This window comes from Hyla sarda, chromosome 2 (genome assembly GCF_029499605.1).
Source record: "Hyla sarda isolate aHylSar1 chromosome 2, aHylSar1.hap1, whole genome shotgun sequence".
In the NCBI taxonomy this organism is placed as follows: domain Eukaryota; kingdom Metazoa; phylum Chordata; class Amphibia; order Anura; family Hylidae; genus Hyla; species Hyla sarda.
This window is the reverse complement of record NC_079190.1, coordinates 322,466,767-322,487,799: the sequence shown is the minus strand read 5'-3', so window position 1 is coordinate 322,487,799 and position 21,033 is coordinate 322,466,767. Positions and strand designations below refer to the sequence as shown.

The 21,033-nt window shown below is 44.5% G+C and overlaps 1 protein-coding gene and 1 long non-coding RNA gene across 3 annotated transcripts in view; one reads left to right on the top strand and one right to left on the bottom strand.

Moving 5' to 3' along the window:
- LOC130357922 (uncharacterized) overlaps positions 1–21,033 on the bottom strand; it is a 60,224-nt gene that overhangs the window by 18,712 nt on the left and 20,479 nt on the right. The window lies entirely within an intron of this gene.
- The window catches only part of LOC130357924 (uncharacterized), a 102,536-nt gene continuing 90,679 nt past the window's right edge, over positions 9,177–21,033 (top strand). Inside the window, exons 1-2 of the long non-coding RNA XR_008889327.1 lie at positions 9,177–9,225; positions 14,092–14,142. This is a non-coding gene — a long non-coding RNA (uncharacterized LOC130357924). The remainder of the gene's footprint in view (positions 9,226–14,091; positions 14,143–21,033) is intronic.

The following is a 21,033-nucleotide window of genomic DNA, read 5'->3' as shown; positions in this document are numbered from 1 at the left end:
TAAATATGCTGCAGGATGCTATATGGAACCGATATGCCTTGATGCCCAGCCATATCTTGTATACAGGCTAGAGGCAGCCCAACAGGGTACTAGAGCTTTTTTTTTTTTTTTTTTCCCTAATAAAACTTATTCATTCACTCTAATATTGTAACAACTTATACTGTATATATCACCATTGCATTCACACATATAGGCCCTCATTTACTATTGCAAACCCAACATGTATTGTCGGGTTGTGCGCCAGATTCTGGCGCATCGTGGAAGAAATTCTGTCTGTGCCAGAATTTGAGCAAGAATTGAAAAGAACCTAACTCTCCATTTTTCTAAGAGAACCCAAAAAAGGGGTGTGGCCTTCTGGGAAAGGGGGCATGGTTACTGAAAAGGGGCATGTTCTGACATTTTCACAAAAACCCAATATATTTACTAAGGCAGGGGCTGGCAACCCCCGGCATGCGTGCCACTCATGGCACGCGGTGTGCATTTCTGTGGCACGCGGGGGACTGCCGACAACTGCAGAGAAAATAGCGGCATTCCCGTTCATCATTACAAGGCGCTTGTTACGATTCGGCAGGCTGGATGTGGATCCTCTGTGTCAGCGAGGGATTGGCGTGGACCGGTTCTAGGTTGCTACTGGTATTCACCAGAGCCCGCCGCAAAGCGGGATGGACTTGCTGCGGCGGTAGCAACCAGGTCGTATCCACCAGCAACGGCTCAACCTCGCTGACTGCGGAGAAGGCGTAGGATAGAAGGACTAGACAGAGGCGAGGTCAGACGTAGCAGAAGGTCAGGGCAGGCGGCAAGGTTCGTAGTCAATGGTGATAGCAAGAGGTCTGGAACAACTGGTATGGCAAACACAGTAAACGCTTTCTCTAGGCATAAGGGCAACAAGATCCGGCAAAACAGGGAAGGAGAAGTGAGGTTATATGGACGTGGAGCAGGTGGAAGCTAATTAGACTGATTGGGCCAGGCACCAATCATTGGTGCACTGGCCCTTTAAATCTTAGAGAGCTGGCACGCGCCAGGACGTGACAACCGGGGACCGGGACAGGTGAGTAGCATGGGATGCGATTCGCGAGCGGGCACGTCCCGCTATGCGAATCGCATCCCCACCGGCAGTGTCAGTGCAGCGCTCCCGGTCAGTGGGTCTGACCGGGGCGCTGCAGAGAGGGGAACGCCGCGAGCGCTCCGGGGAGGAGCAGGGACCCGGAGCGCTCGGCGTAACAGCGCTGTCACTTTAAGTGACGTAGAGTGCACAGGCACGTCCCTACGTGCTTTCCCACCCTGGCTGCTCAGTGAGCGCTGGGAGAAAGGAGGAGGAGTCTCTGCACCTGCTCATTCTTGCCGGCGTCCTGAGTCCTGTGTGCCGGCGGGAGTGAGGTAAATCCTGCCATTGTCCCCCTGTCACTGTATATATTATCCCTGTACTGAGTACAGGGATAATATGGGGTCAGGGGTCTCAAACTCGCGGCCCGCGGGCCAATTGCGGCCCGGGGCCCGCTTCCCCCTCCCCGTACTTTGCAAAATTTTGCAGCCGCTGCCCCCTCCCCGTACTTTGCAAAATGTTGTGGCAAAATTGTGTGTGAGTGTGTGCGTGTGTGTGTGTGTGGGGGGGGGGGGTTGTTGCTGCAAACTTAATGATTAGGGTACTACTGCTGTCTGTCCACCAACACCCCCCAAGCAGTAGTACCTCCCTAATCTGTCAGCTGATGCTGTTATCACAGGGGGTAGGGGGAATGAGGGGGGTGTTGCTGGGTGATGATGAGGGTGCTACTGCTGGGAGGGTGTTGCTGGTGGATGATGGGGGTGCTACTGCTGGGGGGGGGGTTTCTGGTGGATGATGAGGGTGCTACTGCCCTGGCAGTAGCATCCCAATCATCCAACAACAACCCCCAGCAGTAGCACCCCCATCATCTACCAGCAACTCCCCCCCCCACAACAGTAGCACCCCCATCATCCACCAGCAACACCCATTCCCCCTACCCCCCTGTGGTAATAGCATGAGCTGACGGATGATGGGGGTGCTACTGCTGGGGGGTGTTGTTGGATTATTGGGATGCAGTAGCGCCCTCATCATCCACCAGAACCCCCCCCCCAGCAGTGGCACCCTCATCATCCACTAGAAATCCCCCCCAGCAGTAGCACCCTCATCATCCACCAGAATCCCCCTAGCAGTAGCACCCTCATTATCCACCAGCAACACCCCCCCCCCAGCAGTAGCACACCCATCATCCATCAGCTCATGCTATTACCACAGAGGGGGTTGGAGGAATGGGGAGGGGGTGTTGCAGGTGGATGATGGGGGGAGGTGTTGCTGGTGGATGATGAGGGTGCTACTGCTGGGGGGGGGGGGTGTTGTTGGATGATTGGGATGCAGTAGCACCCTCATCATCCACCAGAACCCCCCCAGCAGTAGCACCCTCATCATCCACCAGAACCCCCCCCAGCAGTAGCACCCTCATCATCCACTAGAAATCCCCCCCAGCAGTAGCACCCTCATCATCCACCAGAACCCCCCTAGCAGTAGCACCCTCATTATCCACCAGCAACACCCCCCCCCCCAGCAGTAGCACACCCATCATCCATCAGCTCATGCTATTACCACAGGGGGGGTAGGAGGAATGGGGAGGGGGTGTTGCAGGTGGATGATGGGGGGAGGTGTTGCTGGTGGATGATGAGGGTGCTACTGCTGGGGGGGGGGGGTTGTTGGATGATTGGGATGCAGTAGCACCCTCATCATCCACCAGAACCCCCCCCCGAGCAGTAGCACCCTCATCATCCACCAGAACCCCACCCCAGTAGTAGCACCCTCATCATCCACCAGAACCCCTCCTAGCAGTAGCACCCTCTTTATCCACCAGCAACAACCCCCTCCCCATTCCCCCTACCCCCTGTGGTAATAGCATGAGCTGATGGATGATGGGGGTGCTACTACTGGGGTGTTGTTGGATGATTGGGATGCAGTAGCACCCTCATCATCCACCAGAACCCCCTCTCCCCCAGCAGTAGCACCCCCATCATCCACCAGCAACACCCCCTCCCCATTCCTCCTACCCCCCTGTGGTAATAGCATGAGCTGACGGATGGTGTGGGTGATATTGCTGGAGGGGGGGGGGTGATGGATGCTTGGGATGCAGTAGCACCCTTATCATCCACCAGCAACACCCCCCTCCCCATTCCCCCTACCCCCCTGTGGTAATAGCATGAGCTGATGGATGATGGGGGTGCTACTGCTTGGGAGGGGTGTTGTTGGATGATTGGGATGCAGTAGCACCCTCATTATCCAGCAGCAACACCCCCCCCCTCAGCAGTAGCATCCCCATCATCCATCAGCTCATGCTATTACCACAGGGGGGTAGGGGGAATGGGTGGGGTGTTGCTGGTGGATGACAATAACTATCCTGATATAGCGATGTGCTGACTTGCGTGGTTCATCTTCTATCTGTCAACATCATTACCAGAAAGAAGGCTCAGATGTGACATGAACAAGCTGTAGTAATCAGTTTCTTTGTTCTGGTCCTCAGTTGCATCCATCTGCCATCATAGGGCATCTAAAGGGTTGTATTGAAAAAGAATCTGTCAAGTTCAGAGGGGCCACTGTTTTGCAAGAAGCCAGGACAGGCATCAAAGACTTGAGTTAGCCGAACACAATCACCTGCTTCTACCGCTGAGAAAATAATTCTAGTTTGTTTTTGGCAATCGCTTGGTGACATCTTTGAGGTTTTGTGAAGGTGAACTACATGCGATTAAAGGGAATCCTGTCATCATTGTCACCAGCATTAACCTGTTGGTCCAGGCTTGTAGTGCGGCTGATGCTGATTAAAGTATGATTTTATTCAGTGTCACCGTACTACAAGCCTGGACCAACAGGTAAGTGTGGGTGACACTGATGACAGATTCTCTTTGAGTTGAGGTTTGCATTATTGTGGCACATTAAAGAAAAGGGGCATTTTTGGGGGGGATTATTTACAGGGCCACTGTTTTACAAGAAACCAGGACAGGCATCAAAGACTTGAGTTAGCTGAACATCATCACCTGTTTCTACCGCTGAGAAAAAATTCTAGTAAGTTTTTTGGCAATCACTTGGTGGCATCTTTGGATTTTTGTAAAGGTGGAACATTACAGAAAAGTGACGTTTTTTTTTTTTTTGCTTATTTGCAGATCCTAATTAAACTGTGTGCTAAAATGTCTGCCACCAAAAAGCAAAAGTTAGACGTCCGTATGTTTCAATCTTCATGGACTGAGTAATATGGAGTTGTACAGCAAAAAGATTGTGCTGTGTGTACATTATACTGTGATGGCGTTGTTTGCCGAACATCGAGTGTTAAAAGGCATTTTCAAACCAAACATGAATCATCATTTAATGATATCCATGACAAAATAGAAGCCATGAAAAGAGCAGTTTCTGGATATAAAAAACAAATACTTATATTCAGCCAAGTAATTGGAGCAAAGAATAAAGCTACTGAATGTAGTTATAAAATTGCTCAGTGCGTAGCAAGAAAATGGAAACCTTTCATGGATGGTGAATATATTAAGGAAGCCTTTATAAACAGTGCTGAAGTTTTATTTGATGATTTGCCTAATAACGATACCATATCTGCAAGAACAATAGAACGACGTGTGACTGAAATGTCGGACAATATACAAGACAAGCAGAGGAGAAGTTTACAAGATGCTATTGTAGTGCTAGCGTGGATGAAAGCGTAGATGTCAATGACATGGCTCGCCTTGCTGTTGTTGCTCGCTACTGCAAAAATTATTTCATTTATGTAGAGTTGTGCTGCCTCAAATCACTGGAAGGAACAAAGGGAGAGGACGTTCTGTCAGCTTTTGTAGATTATTTTCAAGACCAGGGCATTAACATAAAAAAAAATATTCTGCATCGCTACAGATGGTGCACCAGCTATGGTTGGAAAAAACAAAGGATTTGTAAAACTGTAAAAATCTGTGTGCAAAAATATCATCTTCATGCTTGAACTCTGTGATGGAAACAGTTGTGAAAATTGTGAATTTTATAGTTAGCCGCTCTGTATGGCTTCAGATGATGTGATGTCTGCTGGGTAACGTCCCTTTCCCAGTCTGTGAATCTGACTGAGACTGAGTAGAAAATACAGAGCAATATCTGTAGATAAAAACTAACAAATAATAAAAATAAAGGCAGGGGGTGGTTTCCCATGATGGGAGCAGTGAACTGGGAGGATTATAAAATGTAACTAGATCATTAGAGGTACTCTTGAAGCAGAGCACCAAGACAAATAACCATTCATGCTATACTGGGAATTCTGCAGTAGCGAGGAAGAAAAAACCCTTTCAAAGGGCGCTGCTGTTGTCCTGGTGAGATGAAGATAAGAAGCCCGAGGCAGAAATATTTTGCAAGGTATAGCTTCTTTATTGGTGCAGAATCATAGCAAGCAGGGATACAGACAGGATAACGCGTTTCGGGGGACAGCGCCCCCTTCTGTTTATTTTTATTTACACTGTGTTTTTTTTAATGGGAAATAGGGACCTATAACACTGCACACACTGATCTTTATCATTGATCACTGGTTTCTCATAGGAAACCAGTGATCAATGATTCTGCCGCTTGACTGCTCATGCCTGGATCTCAGGCACTGAGCAGTCATTCGGCGATCGGACAGCGAGGAGGCAGGTAGGGGCCCTCCCGCTGTCCTGTAAGCTGTTCGGGATGCCGCGATTTCGCCACGGCTATCCCGAACAGCCCACTGAGTTAACCGGCACTTTTTACTTTCGCTCAGAGCTGAGCCGCGCGGCTAAAGGGTTAATAGCGCGCGGCGCCGTGATCGGCGCTGCGCGCTATTAGCGGCGGGTTCCTTCTTCACTATGACGCCGGGCCCGCCGTGATATGATGCGAGGTTACTGTGTAACCCCGCGTTATATCACGGGAGCAGGACCAAGGACGTACCGGTACGTCCTTGGTCCTTAAGGGGTTAAAAATGATCACCACTGTGAGAAAAAATACAAAAAATTATATAAATATCTATAACCTCATGTCAGAAGGATGCAATATATACATGAGGCTTTAGAATTATTCTAATCTCAACAGTGGGTGCATGCAAATAAAATAAATACACAAAGTCATATATTACAAATAGATATCAAAGGATATAATAATGTAAACAAGATAAATACTCTCATGGCCTCATATAATGCACATGAGGTTCAAAATACATCTAACCTTTACGCGCTTCCCCCCAGATTTGGATGAATACCGGGGTTCCTCAGGAGGTCTTGTAAAGTCACAACTCATAGAACAGAAAACTGCATATGGGGGGTGGATATCAGACATCACATAACACCTCTCGCTGTTCCACAACTCCCACATGCAGGGGCACATGTGTATTCAGTGCATGCCAAAGAAAGAAGGACTATAGCCTGTATTTACATCCATCTATAATCACTCACCTGATGTGGGCTTGCACTTGTCCATAGTTAGCCACATGGTCCTGGTTACCGCATGCGTAGTAAGGTAACATGGCTCACAAGCGCATATCGTCCATGCGCTCCATTGCTCTGAGCGCACCAATGCGTCTCACCGCAATGGAATGCAAAGCTTATAGTGGCCGGAAGATATCGCGTGCGCAGCGGGCCATTTCCACACTGCGCCTGCGCAAGCCTCATTATCACCCCCCAAGAACTACTGTGCGTTCTTGGGGGAGGAATACATATTCTTATAAATAATAGGTGGGAATATCTAAGAGGCCCAAATATACTGCGGTGTGTAGCTACAATTAGAAATAACAATTAAATAAAGATATAGCATTAGGGAACTCAGGCAATTGGATAATAGCTGTTTACATATAAAATTATTCACATTTCATCTTCTTGAAAAATAGAGAAAGATTTGAACTAGACATTTTTCATGCTTAAACCAAATGTACATTTGACAAAAATTATATTACAAGCAAAAAGTCCAGGACATTAGTACCCTGACATGGCCATCACCAAACTGAGCCCAGTGGGCAATCAAACTAGTGGTAGAAAAAAGGTTTTCTTGAACAAAATAATTTATAGAACATTTTTAGAAATATATTTCAAAACAACCCTAAAATTTTTTACTCCATAAAACATTGAAAAGATAACTGAGCATTAAGTCCGTTTTAGAACCTAAAAATCCATTGTGTTTCATTCTTAAGAATAGCTCTATCCCAATCCCCCCTAACAACATTGATTACCTTAAAGCTCAGGGACTAAAAATCCCCATTATGACTATACCAGACATTACGGGAGACCGCCGTGTCCCGTCGATGTCTAATATCGCCCAGGTGTTCACCCACCCTGCGGCGCAATTCACATTCACTTTTTCCCATGTTGTTTTTTTTTTTTTTAAATCTTATTAGTACAGGTAATAAGATAAATCACACCCTGACTCCTACAGTTGGCAAAATCACGAGTATCATAGACACGACCAGTCCGTGCATTAGTAAAGTTTTTTTTCCTGTTTAATGTATGGGGATGCTATACAGCCACTGCACCTAAAAGTGCCCATTTGTCTACAATCTAACCAAGTGCCACTCCTGCTATGTCCGGATCTGTCAACAAAATGTTCCAATGGCGTCTTAGGATGGGCATAACCATGTGATTTTGGTCATCATAGGTACCTATCAGGCAAATAAGGTTCTCTTCTTCAGATTTCTTATTAGGGGAGAGAAGTGATAGTCTATCTCTTTCGACCGCATTTTTGTATGCCTGGAACAGCGGCTGAGTAGGGTAACCCCTTTCTGTGAATCTGTCCTTAAGTTCCAATACTTGTTCATGAAAAACCCCAAAAGATGAACATTTTCAACGTAGCCTCAGATATTGTCTCTAAGGGATCTTGATTTTTTGCTTTGGGGGATAACTTTCCCACCTTAGTGAGAAGAACTAAGTAGGTACCTTAAAGGGGTACTCCAGTGGTTAATTTTTTTTGACTATATGGCATGTTCTTTGTAAGTTTTTTTTTTTGCAATATACATGTGTTATATGTTTTGGCAGCATGTGTGTCTTTTTCTTACCTGTTTATTGGGCAGGAAGTTCTGTAGTTCAGAGGGTTTTCTTTTACTGTTGTCCACAGTTCTGAGTCTGTTGTGGACAAGATGTCATAGCTTTTTTTTTTTTTTTTCTCTGTCTGCATGAGAGGAATAAGCCACGCCCCCTCATCTCATCCAGCTGAGTACACAGCTCCTAACCTCCCCTCCCCCTTCTCTGTATTCTAAGGACGCAGGTCTGCACAGGAGAAGGAACACAGTGAAGATAAGTGTTATCTGAAGGGGAGTGTCAGGATCCGGGTTGGCGGAGGGTGAGGACACTGGAAGTGGATCCTCTGTACCAGAGAGGTGATGGCGTGGGCCGTACCAGGGGAACAGAGTCTAAGGGGTTACTGGTATTCACCAGAGCCCGCCGCAAAGCGGGATGGACTTGCTGCGGCAGGTAACCCCCAGGTCGTTCCTCCCAGTAGCGACTCAACCTCTCTGGCGGCTGAGATGGCGTGGTACAAAAGGACAAGGCAAGGCAAGGTCAGACGTAGCAGAAAGGTCAGGGCAGGCGGCAAGGTTCGTAGTCAGGGGCAACAGCAGAGATTCTGGAAACACAGGCAAGGACACACAGGAACGCTTTCACTAGGCACTAGGCAACAAGATCCGGCAGGGACAGGAAGGTGAAGTGATGTTTTATAGGGAAAACAGTGATTGGACTTGATTGGGCCAGGCACCAATTAGTGGTGCACTGGCCCTTTGAATTTTAGAGAGCCGGCGCGCGCGCGCCCTAGAGAGCGGTGCCGCGCGTGTCGGGCAGGGACAGAGGAAGGATGGAGCAGGTGAGAAGAGACATGGGATGCGATCCGTGAGCGGGCACGTCCCATCCCGAGGATCGCATCCCCTTCGGTGACAGGGTAGCAGCGCTCTCGGTCAGCAGCGCCGACCGGAGCACTGCAAGCAGAGTAACGCCGCGAGCGCTCCGGGTAAGCAGCGGGACCCGGAGCGCTCGGCGTTACAGGGAGGATGAGAAGGTGCACGGGCTGGGGATGTATGGACTGCAGAGGAATAAATCCCATACTGGGAATGATCTCTATGGGGGAGATTTATCAAAACCTGTGCAGAGTAAAACTTGCCCAGTTGCCCATAGCAACCAATCAAATTGCTTCTTTCATTTTTCACAGGCCTTCATAAAAATGAAAGCAGCAAGCTGATTGGTTGCTATGGGCAACTGGGCAAGTTTTCCTCTGCACAGGTTTTGATAAATCTCTCCCTATATGTGAAGGGGGAGGGGGGGGGACTCCTAAATGACACATGCTGGGAGTTGTAGTCCCTGTTGTGTGTGTATGCTAGTGTTTACAAACCAGTGTGCCTCCAGCTGTTGCAAAACTACAACTCCTAGCATGCCCAAATGCTGTCAGGGCATGCTGGGAGTTGTAGTTTTGCAACACCTGGAGGCACCTTGGTTGGGAAACACTGGTGTATGCCCTACAGAGGTGTGGTGAACTACAACCCCCAGGAGACTACAGAGGCAGCATGCTGGTGTTATACCACAGACTGAAGACTCCTGAATGACACATGCTGGGAGTTGTAGTCCCTTTTGTGTGTGTATGCCAGTGTATCCCAACCAGGGTTGATTATATTAGTGTGCTGTGTATAAGGGGGCTGACCCGGGAAAATAGGGTGGGTAAAGGGCGGAACAAACAAACAAACAAAAAGGAGCCGCCCCAAACCAGCAAGGCATGTGGCATGCTGGGATTTGTAGTTTTCAGCACAGCAAGAAACAGGAAATAGAAGCAAAGATAGGAAAACAAAGTGGGGGATAAAAAGACAACAAAGAACAGAAATAGAGTAGGCTAAACAACAAGAATAGAAAATAAACAAAACAAATAGGGTAAGTCAAAAATGGAAAAACACGTTGACCACCAGAGTACCCCTTTAAAACATAACTTTTAATGACTGGTTAAAATAGTTTCACACAAAATGATACAGTGTGTATACAAAAGTCCCACCACTAGGGGAGAAAATAATTTAGGGGATCACACAGCTGGCTGCATAGAGAGTAGTACAGGGCTGCAAGGTAGAGGCGAGGTGCCACACAAGGCTATGCAGTGGCAGAGTGCCCTTACAATGCCGGCAAGCGCAAACTATTAGCAAACTATTTGAGACTGTGGGTTTTCAAAAAGTTCTTGTTCAGGGAGAATCGTCAGATCTTTGTCCTATTACCACATTCAAGAAAGGCAATTCAGTATAACTCAACTCTTATGTAAAACGAAGGCCTATTGGATTGGTATTCAATTCCTCAACACATTTTTTAAAAGAAATGTCTGTTCCCGACCACAAAATCAAAATATCATCAATGTAGCGCCCCCAGAAAATTATCTGGGGGCACCACCATGGTTCCTCATCCCCAAAAACAATGGTGTCCTCCCATCAACCCAGGAGTATATTGGGTTAAGTGGGGGCACAGGGGCTCCCCATAGCCGTACCCCTGAGTTGGTGGAAGAACTTACCGTTGAACAAAGAATAATTATGGGATTAGATGAACTGGAGAATAGACATGACAAATTCACTATGCATTTTAAACTGATTTCCTATACTTTTTAAGAAATACTCTACACCTCTAAGTCGAAAATCATGTGGAATGCTACTACAAAATGGTTTCTGAATCCACCACAATTCCCTCCAATTTATTTAGCAAGTCCATTGTATCTCTGATGTATGAAGGAAGACTTACAACTGGCGAAGGAAGGTGTCCAGATAGATCCACACATTCTGTGTCAAAGAGCCTATGCCGGAAACAATAGGTCTTCCTTTCAACCGTCGTAGCCCTTTGTGTATCTCCAAAACTGCATAGAATGTGGGGATCACTGGATATTTGGGGAGAATAAAGGCGAGTTCATCTTCAGGGTATGTTCATACTAAGGATAATGAACGGAATCTCCGCCTGCAGAATTCCGCGCCATCACCATTGATGGCTATGCAGCGTTCGAGGACTTCCGAGCAAAGAATGAACATGTTCTTTCTTTGCGCGGAACAATTTCAGTGGCAGAATTGTCATTGCCGTCGCTGAAATTCTGCAGTGTGAACGGGTCTCGCGAAAGACCCATTCACACTGATGTTTATGTTCACAGCATGTAATTCCGTTTGCGGCATTCCGCTCATGGAATTCTGCGTGAATTAGGAAGTGTGAAAATATCCCTAGAGATTAATTTTCTGTCCTATGCAGGGAGTAAAATAGACTCGAACTCTTCCACAAAATTGTCTGTCAGGTATCCCCCCAATATCCCGTATTGGAGTCATTTAGGAGGGTATTGCCCATATTCAGGTATTGATCAGGATTTAATACCAGCAGGTTGCCCCCTTTGGGATTTTTAGGTTAGCCTGTATGGCAGCGGACAGACTTAATGATCAGTTATCATTTCAATGTTTTATTGAGTAAAACATTTTAGGGTTGTTTTGAAATAAATTTCTCAAAATTTTCTATAAAAACCTTTTGTTCAAGAAAACCTTTTTTCTTCCACTAGATTGATTGCCCACTGGGCTCAGTTTGGTGATGGCCATGTCATAGTAGTAATATCCCGGTGCATTGCTGTAGAATGAGATTTGCCATAGAATGAGATGGTCCGCCTCCATCACATCCTATTGGCTCACTCTTGTCACGTGACATATTTAAACGTCACGCATCGATGCGCACAGCAGTGTCAGTTTGGCTATCACAGGGAGAGGATCTCCTCTCCCTGTGATAGCTGAAGCTGCACGGAGCTCTCATGGCCTCTGTGGCCCGACAGAAGTTCACACATGTACGCAGCTCATACGGCTGGCTCATATACATTTACTGTTGATCCACAGCGCTATCGGGATCCCGATGCCCGATGGAGCTGTCATCAGTGTGCGTCCCCGTGAGCGCCCCACGCCCGCAGCTCTACTCCCCGTCCCCCGCAGCTCTACTCCCCGTCCTCCGCAGCTCTACTCCCCGTCCCCTGTTAACGCCCAGGGAGCGATCCACAGCGCTATGGGGATTCCTATGCCCGATGGCGCTGTCATCAGTGTGCGTCCCCGCGAGCGCCCCACGCCTGAAGCTCTACTCCCCGTCCCCCGCAGCTCTACTCCCCGTCCCCCGTTCCCCCGCAGCTGTACTCCCCGTCCCGTTAACGCTCAGGGAGCGAGGAACAGAAAGTAGAGCATCGGGCGCAGGTAAAGTAGTACTGCGCATGCGCAGCACTACGCGAATAACTTTACCTGCGCCCGATGCTCTACTTTCTGTTCCCCGCTCCCTGAGTGTTAACAGGACGAGGAGTACAGCTGCGAGGAATGGGGGACGGGGAGTAGAGCTGCGGGGGACGGGGAGTAGAGCTGCAGGCGTGGGGTGCTCGCGGGGACGCACACTGATGACAGCACCATCGGGATCCCGATAGCGCTGTGGATTAACAGTAAATGTATATGAGCCAGCCGTATGAGCTGCGAACATGTGTGAACTTCTGTCGGGCCACAGAGGCCATGAGAGCTCCGTGCAGCTTCAGCTATCACAGGGAGAGGAGATCCTCTCCCTGTGATAGCCAAACTGACACTGCTGTGCGCATCGCTGCGGACGTTTAAATATGTCACGTGACAAGAGTGAGCCAATAGGATGTGATGGAGGCGGACCATCTCATTCTATGGCAAATCTCATTCTACGGCAATGCACCGGACTTTTTGTTTGTAATATAATTTGTTTGTCAAATTTACATTTGGTTTAAGAATGAAAAATGTCTGGTCCAAATTTTCTCTATTTTTGAAGAAGATGAAATGTGAATAATTTTATATGTAAACAGCTATTCGATGCATATGCCGCATAGTAATTATTAGTATGAATTAAAGACTTTTATCCAATTGCCTGAGTTCCCTGATGCTATATCTTTATTTAATTTTTATTTCTAATTGTAGCTACATACTGCAATATATTTGGGCCCCTTAGATATTCCCACCTATTATTTATGAGAATTTGTACTCCTCCTGTGCGTTCCAAGCATTTGGAACGCACAGTAGTTCATGGGGGGTGATAGTGAGGCTTGCGCAGGCGCAGTGTGGAAATGGCCCGCTGTGCACGTGATATCTTCCAGCCACTATAAGCTTTGCGTTCCATTGAGGTGAGACGCATTGGTGCGCTCAGAGCAATGGAGCGCATGGACGATATGTGCATGTGCGCCAAGTCACCTTACTGCGCATGCGGAGTCTATTATAGAGTTTCTGGATTTAGAAAGTTTGCATTCCACTGCGGTGAGACGCATGGATGCGCTTCCAGCAGTGGAACGTCATGACGGTGTACGCATATGCGTCACGTCACTTCCTGTTTTATCCTTGGATGGAAGTAAACACCAGAACCATGTGGCTAACTATGGATAAGTGCAAGCCCACATCAGGTGAGTGATTGTAGATGGATATTGGATGTAAATAACGGCTATAGTCCTTCTTTCTTTGGCATGCACTGAATACACGTGTGCCCCTGCATGTGGGAGTTGTGGAACAGCGAGAGGTGTTATGTAACGTCTGATATCCACCCCCCATATGCAGTTTTCTTTTCTATGAGTTGTGACTTTCCTGAGGAACCCCGGTATTCATCCAAATCTGGGGGGAAGCGCGTAGAGGTTAGATGTATTTTGAACCTCATGTGCATTATATGAGGCCATGAGAGTATTTATCTTGTTTACATTATTATATCCTTTGATATCTATTTGTAATATATGACTATTTGTGTATTTATTGTATTTGCATGCACCCACTGTTGATATTAGAATAATTATAAAACCCCATGTAAATATTGCATCCTTCTGACATGAGGTTATAGATATTTATATAATTTTTTGTATTTTTTCTCATAGTGGTGATAATTTTTAAAATCTATTTGTTGCTTGGCCTATGCCCATAACATTTTATAGAGGGTATGATGATGCATCATCATAGGGATATGTTATGTTGTACTAGGGCTACATAAGCTCAGGGAGTGGACAGGCGTCGTTTTGAAGTGGGGGCACCTCCTCCGCTGTTAGGTAGGGACAGACTTTCTTTATAGGATGTAGTGTGAGGGGTAGAATTTATTTGTTAACATATTGTTTATTCATCCCCACTATTCATTCCTTAGCTCCTTGTACCAACGGAAAGGAGGATATCTGTCGGCCACTCCATCAGTAACGTGAGTCTACATTCATTCATCATCCTTTCTATACTTACCTTTTCCTGTTTAAGAACTCTGTGTATGGATTTATATTATTTCACCCGTATGGGATGCATCACCTCTTTTGCTGGTTACTATTCTTTTAAATTATGGAATAATAAATGCTACGTTTTAGAGGGTTTACATTTTTGAGTTAACCATTGTATGTTTAGTAACCCCCCTTTCGTGAATCATTCATTTAAAAAGCCTTAGAACATGACTCTTTGAATATGACTGGGCATTTAATGGGTTATTACAGGATTAGGAAAACTGAGCTAATTTCTTAAAAAATCTGCACCTTACCTGTTTTCAGGTTTATGTGGTATTGCAGCTGAGTTCCTTTGATCACCTGTAATACCATACATAACCTGAGGACAGGTACAGTGTTGTTTTTTTAAGAAATCAGCTCGTCATTACAGAGCAGGATGCTCGCGTGCTGCGAAGAGTCCTATAGTCATGGGACCAAAGGGACAATGTTTCTGCGTTCAATAATGGCTGGTGCAAAAGTATGGCATTAAAATGTTATGGGTAAGGAATAATTTAAACATTACAGTTAAATGTACTGACATTTTTATACACTGTACTTTAACAAATTCTAGACAGGGATCCTGACCCAACACTTTTATTTTTTATTTTATTTTTTATAAATAGTTAATTCTATAAATTTTGCTCTAAATTGGTTATTTTTGGGTAAATTTTTCCATGATACATCAGGCTTTATTTTTAATGGCCCCAACATACAATTGTTTCAGCTTAAGATGGCTTCTTATAGAATATAGCTTTAACCTACGATGCTGCCATATGTCAGGTGTCATCCCAAAATAAGCTATCCAGTGGAACTGGAATGATCTGGGGAATCTACAGGCTTGGGCAGAGAAATGGCAAGTTTAACGTGGATAAATGTTAGCTTATGTACTTAGGCTGTAAAAAAATGTACAATTATGTGCTAAATAATATAACATCAGGTACTACCACTAACTAAAAGGATTTGAGGGTAATAGTGGACAGTAAACTCAACTTTTATGTCCAATTTTGGGCACCTGTATATAAGAAGAACGTGGCTGAACTAGAGTACTCCTGCTGGCTGCAGAAAGTCATATAGTCATGGGACCAAAAGGACAATGTTTCTGTGTCCATTAAAGGCTGGTGCAAAAGTATGGCCTTAAAATTTTATGGGTTAGGATTAATTTAAATATTACAGTTGAATAAACCACAAATCCAAACATGGTAGAACAATTGCTACAAAAGTTGAATGGACTTTTTCATTATTATAGCAATGATAATATATATACCTGTACACTTTATGGTGTGAATAAAATTGGAAGCCTTTCTTCTATCACCGGACCTCCGTGATTTTTTGCTGTGACCATATACTCTGTGGAAATTTATTCCAGCAATTGCATGCTGGTAGGTCATCTGCATGATCTGGAGGTGGTCTATGCTGACTTCCTTGCCTTGGACATATCTATCTATCTATCTATCTATCTATCTATATATATATATATATATATATATATATATACATATAGCAATTATATGTTAATAGTTTTTTTTAAATAAGTTTCTGGTCAGTCACTGAAAACTGTCAGTGCCAGTCACAGTCAAGGGTGACCTATATGGCTGCTATGAATCCCTAGAAGAGAAGGGCCCAGCACTGATTGCTCCAATGCCCATTAATATTATTGATGCCCATGCAGGATTTCAATCTCTAAACATGGTGATAAGAATAGGGTTCAAAGTTTCATAGTTTATAATATTAAAACTTTAATGTTTTGACCCAGAGAAAGGCAAAAACAAAATCTGTCAATCAGCATAAATGCCTGGATGAATGTACTATCCCCATATATCTCGTATCCATACCTTGTAATTGTAATGTCCTTTTATCTGTATTTAGCATTTTTCTGCTTTGGGTCCTGTTCAGATATTGAACAGTTTCTTTGTTTATTCTCCCTGGTTTGGGAAGAGTTATCCTTCCAGCCGTTTAACACTGGGAGTGTATATAAGACCTCTTCCGGTGCTACCCAGTGCAGGTAATTACACCGGTTACTCAGTGCTAAGAGAGGCTGACCACTTTGACTCCTATCCCGGAGGATTAAACAGGATTATGGCCAGGAACAGGAGCCCTCGGCTGAGGCACATGATTTCCAGAGACGCCTAATCCATGGACTCTCGCTACTTGTCACTGGGTGATTATTGGATAAACGCAATCCCTATGGTGTGTGTTCTTTGCTGAGTCTGAACTCAGACCAAGTTTATATTATTTTGATATGTCTATGTGCATGCACTAATGTCTTTAGTTAGCCATGACTCCATGTCCTAGTTATTTGATATAGATTTTAGCTTGCCTTGTTTTAGGACCTTTGCTGGGTTTTAGTATTCTTGTATTGTTTGTTCTGCTTTGTATTGCCTAAGTGCGTGTTCATGCTGTGCATTTGTCAGTCCTGTTTTTACCTTGTTTGATCCTGGATCTCCTAGGATAGAATCCTGTTCTTAGCCTTGTGTTAATCCGTCTCTCCAGGAGTGAGTTAGTCTTGTGTCTGTATTCATGTTTCTTGTATCTTAGATTTTTGTTTCCCATTCCCCTTATTGCTCCGGTTGCCCATCTTTGAACCCTCTCCAGATCCACTATATCTTTCTTGTACACTGATGCCCAGTACTGTACACCGTATTCCATGTGTGGTCTGACTAGTGATTTGTACAGCGGTAGAATTATTTCCTTGTCGTGGGCATCTATGCCCCTATTGATGCACCCCATGATTTTATTTGTCTTGGCAGCAGCTGCCCGACACTGGCCACTACAGCTAAATTTACTGTTAACTAAGACCCCTAAGTCTTTTTCCATGTCAGTAGTCCCAAGTGTGCTCCCATTTAATACATAATCCCAGCTCGGATTTTTCTTCCCCATGTGCATAACCTTACATTTATCAGTGTTGAACCTCATCTGCCACTTCTCAGCTCAAACCTCCAACCTATCCAGATCCATTTGTAATAGTGCACTGTCCTCTATAGTGTTTACCGCTTTACAGAGTTTAGTATCATCTGAAAAGATTGCTACTTTACTATTCAACCCCTCTACAAGGTCATTAATAAATATATTAAATAGAATAGGACCCAAAACTGACCCCTGTGGTACTCCACTAGTAACAGTCACCCAATCAGAATAAGTACCATTAATTAGTAACCACCATCTGTTTCCTATCACTGAGCCAGTTACTTACCCACTTGCACTTATTTACCCCCAGTCCAAGCATTCTCATTTTATGCACCAACCTTTTATGTGATACCGTATCAAATGCTTTATAAAAATCCAGATATACGACATCCAGGGATTCCCCCTGGTCCAGTCTGGAGCTCATAAATTCAAGAGTTCTCCCAGTGACCTATTTCTCCGGTAGGTAACTATAGGTTTTTCATGGCTACATCTGAAAGATCACTGTCACTCTCTATAATGTGCCAGTTCTTATTAACCCCTTAAAGGGGTACTCCAGTGGAAAAGGTTTTTTTTTTTTTTTTTTAAATCAACTGGTGCCAGAAAGTTAAACAGACTAGTGAATTAGTGTACGTGTTATAAATATAAAATATATTTATAGATACCAGTCCTCAAAAGTACTGCAGATATAGAGTGAAATAAATTAAATATAGTGAAGAATAAAGAGATAGGACAGATAGTATAAATGAATGCAAATTTATTTATAGCAATTAGTATATGTCGTCACCTTTAGCAGGGCCCTTGCGTGGGGTGAACGGCAATACTAATTAATATCATACATAAGTATTAAAATATAATTAAAAAGTAAAAAGTATTTACTTCTATTAAAAAATCTTAATCCTTCCAGTACTTATTAGCTGCTGAATACTACAGAGGAAATTCTTTTCTTTTTGGAACACAATGCTCTCTGATGACATCATGACCACAGTGCTCTCTGCTGACATCTCTATCCATTTTTGTAACTGTCCAGAGCAGCATATGTTTTTTATGAGGATTTTCTCCTACTCTGGACATTTCTTAAAATGGACAGAGGTGTCAGTAGAGAGCACTGTGGTCATGATGTCAGCAGAGAGCTCTGTGTTCCAAAAAGAAAAGAATTTCCTCTGTAGTATCCCGCAGCTAATAAGTACTGGAAGGATTAAGATTTTTAATAGAAGTAATTTACAAATCTGTTTAACTTTCTGGCACCAGTTGATAAAAAATTTTTTTTTTCCACCCGAGTACTCCTTTAAAGGGGTACTCCGCCCCTAGACATCTTATCCCCTATCCAAAGGATAGGGAATAAGATGTCAGATCGCCGCGATGCCGCTGCTGAGGATCCCCGGGATCCCCGCTGCAGCACTGCGCTATCATTACAGCACAGAGCGAGTTCGCTCTGTGCGTAATGACGGGCGATACAGGGGACGGAGCCACGTGAAGTCATGGCTCCACCCCTCGTGACATCACGGCCCGTCCCCTTAATGCAAGTCTATGGCAGGGGGCGTGACGACCGCCGCGCCCCCTCCCATAGACTTGTATTGAAATGGGCGGGCCGTGACGTCAAGAGGGGCGGAGCCGTGACGTAACGATGCTCCGGCCCCTGTATTGCGCGTCATTACGCGCAGAGCGAACTCGCTCTGTACTGTAATGATAGCGCAGTGCCACAGCGGGGATCCCGGGGATCCCCAGCAGTGGCACTGCGGTGATCTGACATCTTATCCCCTATCCTTTGGATAGGGGATAAGATGTCTAGGGGCGGAGTACCCCTTTAAGAACCGAGCAGTTTTCCGTTTTTGCACTTTTGTTTTTTCCTCCCTACATTTTAAAAATCATAACCCTTTTAATTTTGCACCTAAAAATCCATATGATGGTTTATTTTTTGCGCCACCAATTTTACTTTGTAATGACATCAGTCAATTTACCCAAAAATCTACGGCGAAACAGAAAAAAATAATTGTGCGACAAAATTGAAGAAAAAATGCAATTTTTTAACTTTTGGAGACTTCCGTTTCTACGCAGTACATTTTTAGGTAAAAATGACACCTTATTTTTATCCTGTAGGTTCATACAATTAAAATGATATCCTATTTATATAGGTTGGATTTTGTCGTACTTCTGGAAAAAATCACAACTACATGCAGGAAAATGCATATGTTTAAAATTATCATCTTCTGACCCCTATAACTTTTTTTTCCGCATATGGGGCGATATGAGGGCTCATGTTTTGCACCGTGATCTGAAGTTTTTAGTGGTACCATTTTTGTATTGATCAGACTTTTTGATCGCTTTTTATTTATTTTTTCATGATATAAAAAGTGACAAAAAATACGCTATTTTGGACTTTGGAATTTTTTTGCGCATACGCCATTGACCGTGCGGTTTAATTAACAATATATTTTTATAATTCGGACATTTCCTCATGCAGCGATATCACATATGTTTATTTTTATTTACACTTTTTTTATGGGAAAAGGGGGGTGATTCAAACTTTTATTATGGAAGGGGTTAAAGGATCTTTATTCACTTTTACTCACTTTTTTTTTGCAGTGTTATAGCTCCCATAGGGAGCTATAACACTGCACACACTGATCTTTCACATTGATCAATGGTTTCTCATAGGAAAGCATTGATCGATGATTCTGCCGCTTGATTGCTCATGCCTGGATCTCAGGCACTGAGCAGTCATTCAGCAATTGGACAGCAGGGAGGAAGGTAGGGGACCCTCCTGCTGTCCTACAGCTGTTCGGGATGCCACTATTTCGCTGCGGCAATCCCGAACAGCCCACTGAACTAACCGGCAGCAGTTTACTTTCATTTTAGACGATTTTAGCGTCCACTGCACAGATACGATTTCAGAAGATCAAATCGCCTGAAATCGTATCTGTGCAGGGACAGGTACTGACAGATACAGAGCCATTAACTATTATGGTCAAAGTAGTTAGGTCGGCACTGTGGATAACGGTGGGTGCCAGGGATAAGGAAATCCAAGGTAGGTATATAAATCCCGGCACACCAAGTTCTTTACAAAGTGTTTATTCACATAATGTGTACATAAACGCAGCACGCGTTCCGGCCACTACAGCCTTTTTCAACTGCATCATGCTCTAGATCCAGGATCTGGGCTTCCAAATGAACAACTCGCACACATCTCACACAACAATATGCACCATCAAACTGCTGTTCAAGGAATGCATACATTGTGCAAGATGCAAACTGCACTGCCTTTTCCAACATGGAGGCCATACTAGATTTGGGGATTGCAAAAATTTACAGTAATAAAAACTATAAAATATTTCAATTAAACTCACTGAATTTAAAGTCCCTCTCACTTTTATACTTACACTTACTTGTATACTTCACTTTCTTGTATACAGACACACAATCACTAGCTCAAACAATCGCTTAGTATACTTTTTTTTATAGTTACCAGACACCACCTCTCTCTTCCACTGCCTGGGAGTGAATGCAAAGCCTGTTTAGTGTTCTAACATTTGGTTAACCAGTTCATCCCCTGCATTTCCTGGTTTTGTCTGCTGTATACTGATCCTCATATCTATTCTTGTTCATATTATCATATCTGCAAATAATCTTGATCCCGGTTTCTGAACTGTATGTTAGTATGCTATTTCCTGCCTTGTATTATCTGTTTGTTGCTTTGTAGCATTCCTGTTATGTTCCTGACTTGTCCCCGACATTTACTGTTTGGGTTTTACTGTTAAGGTTTGTTTTGTTTGGCTCTTACACCTATGCACTTTAGTGCAGTAAAGGGACCGTCCTTGTGATTGTCGATCGGTCATTCAGGGCGGATGGGCAATAGGAATGGACAGCGGTTGTAGGGACGGTTAGGGCTCACTAATTCCCTGCCGTCCCCTTACATGACAGTAAGATTATATTTTTCCAGA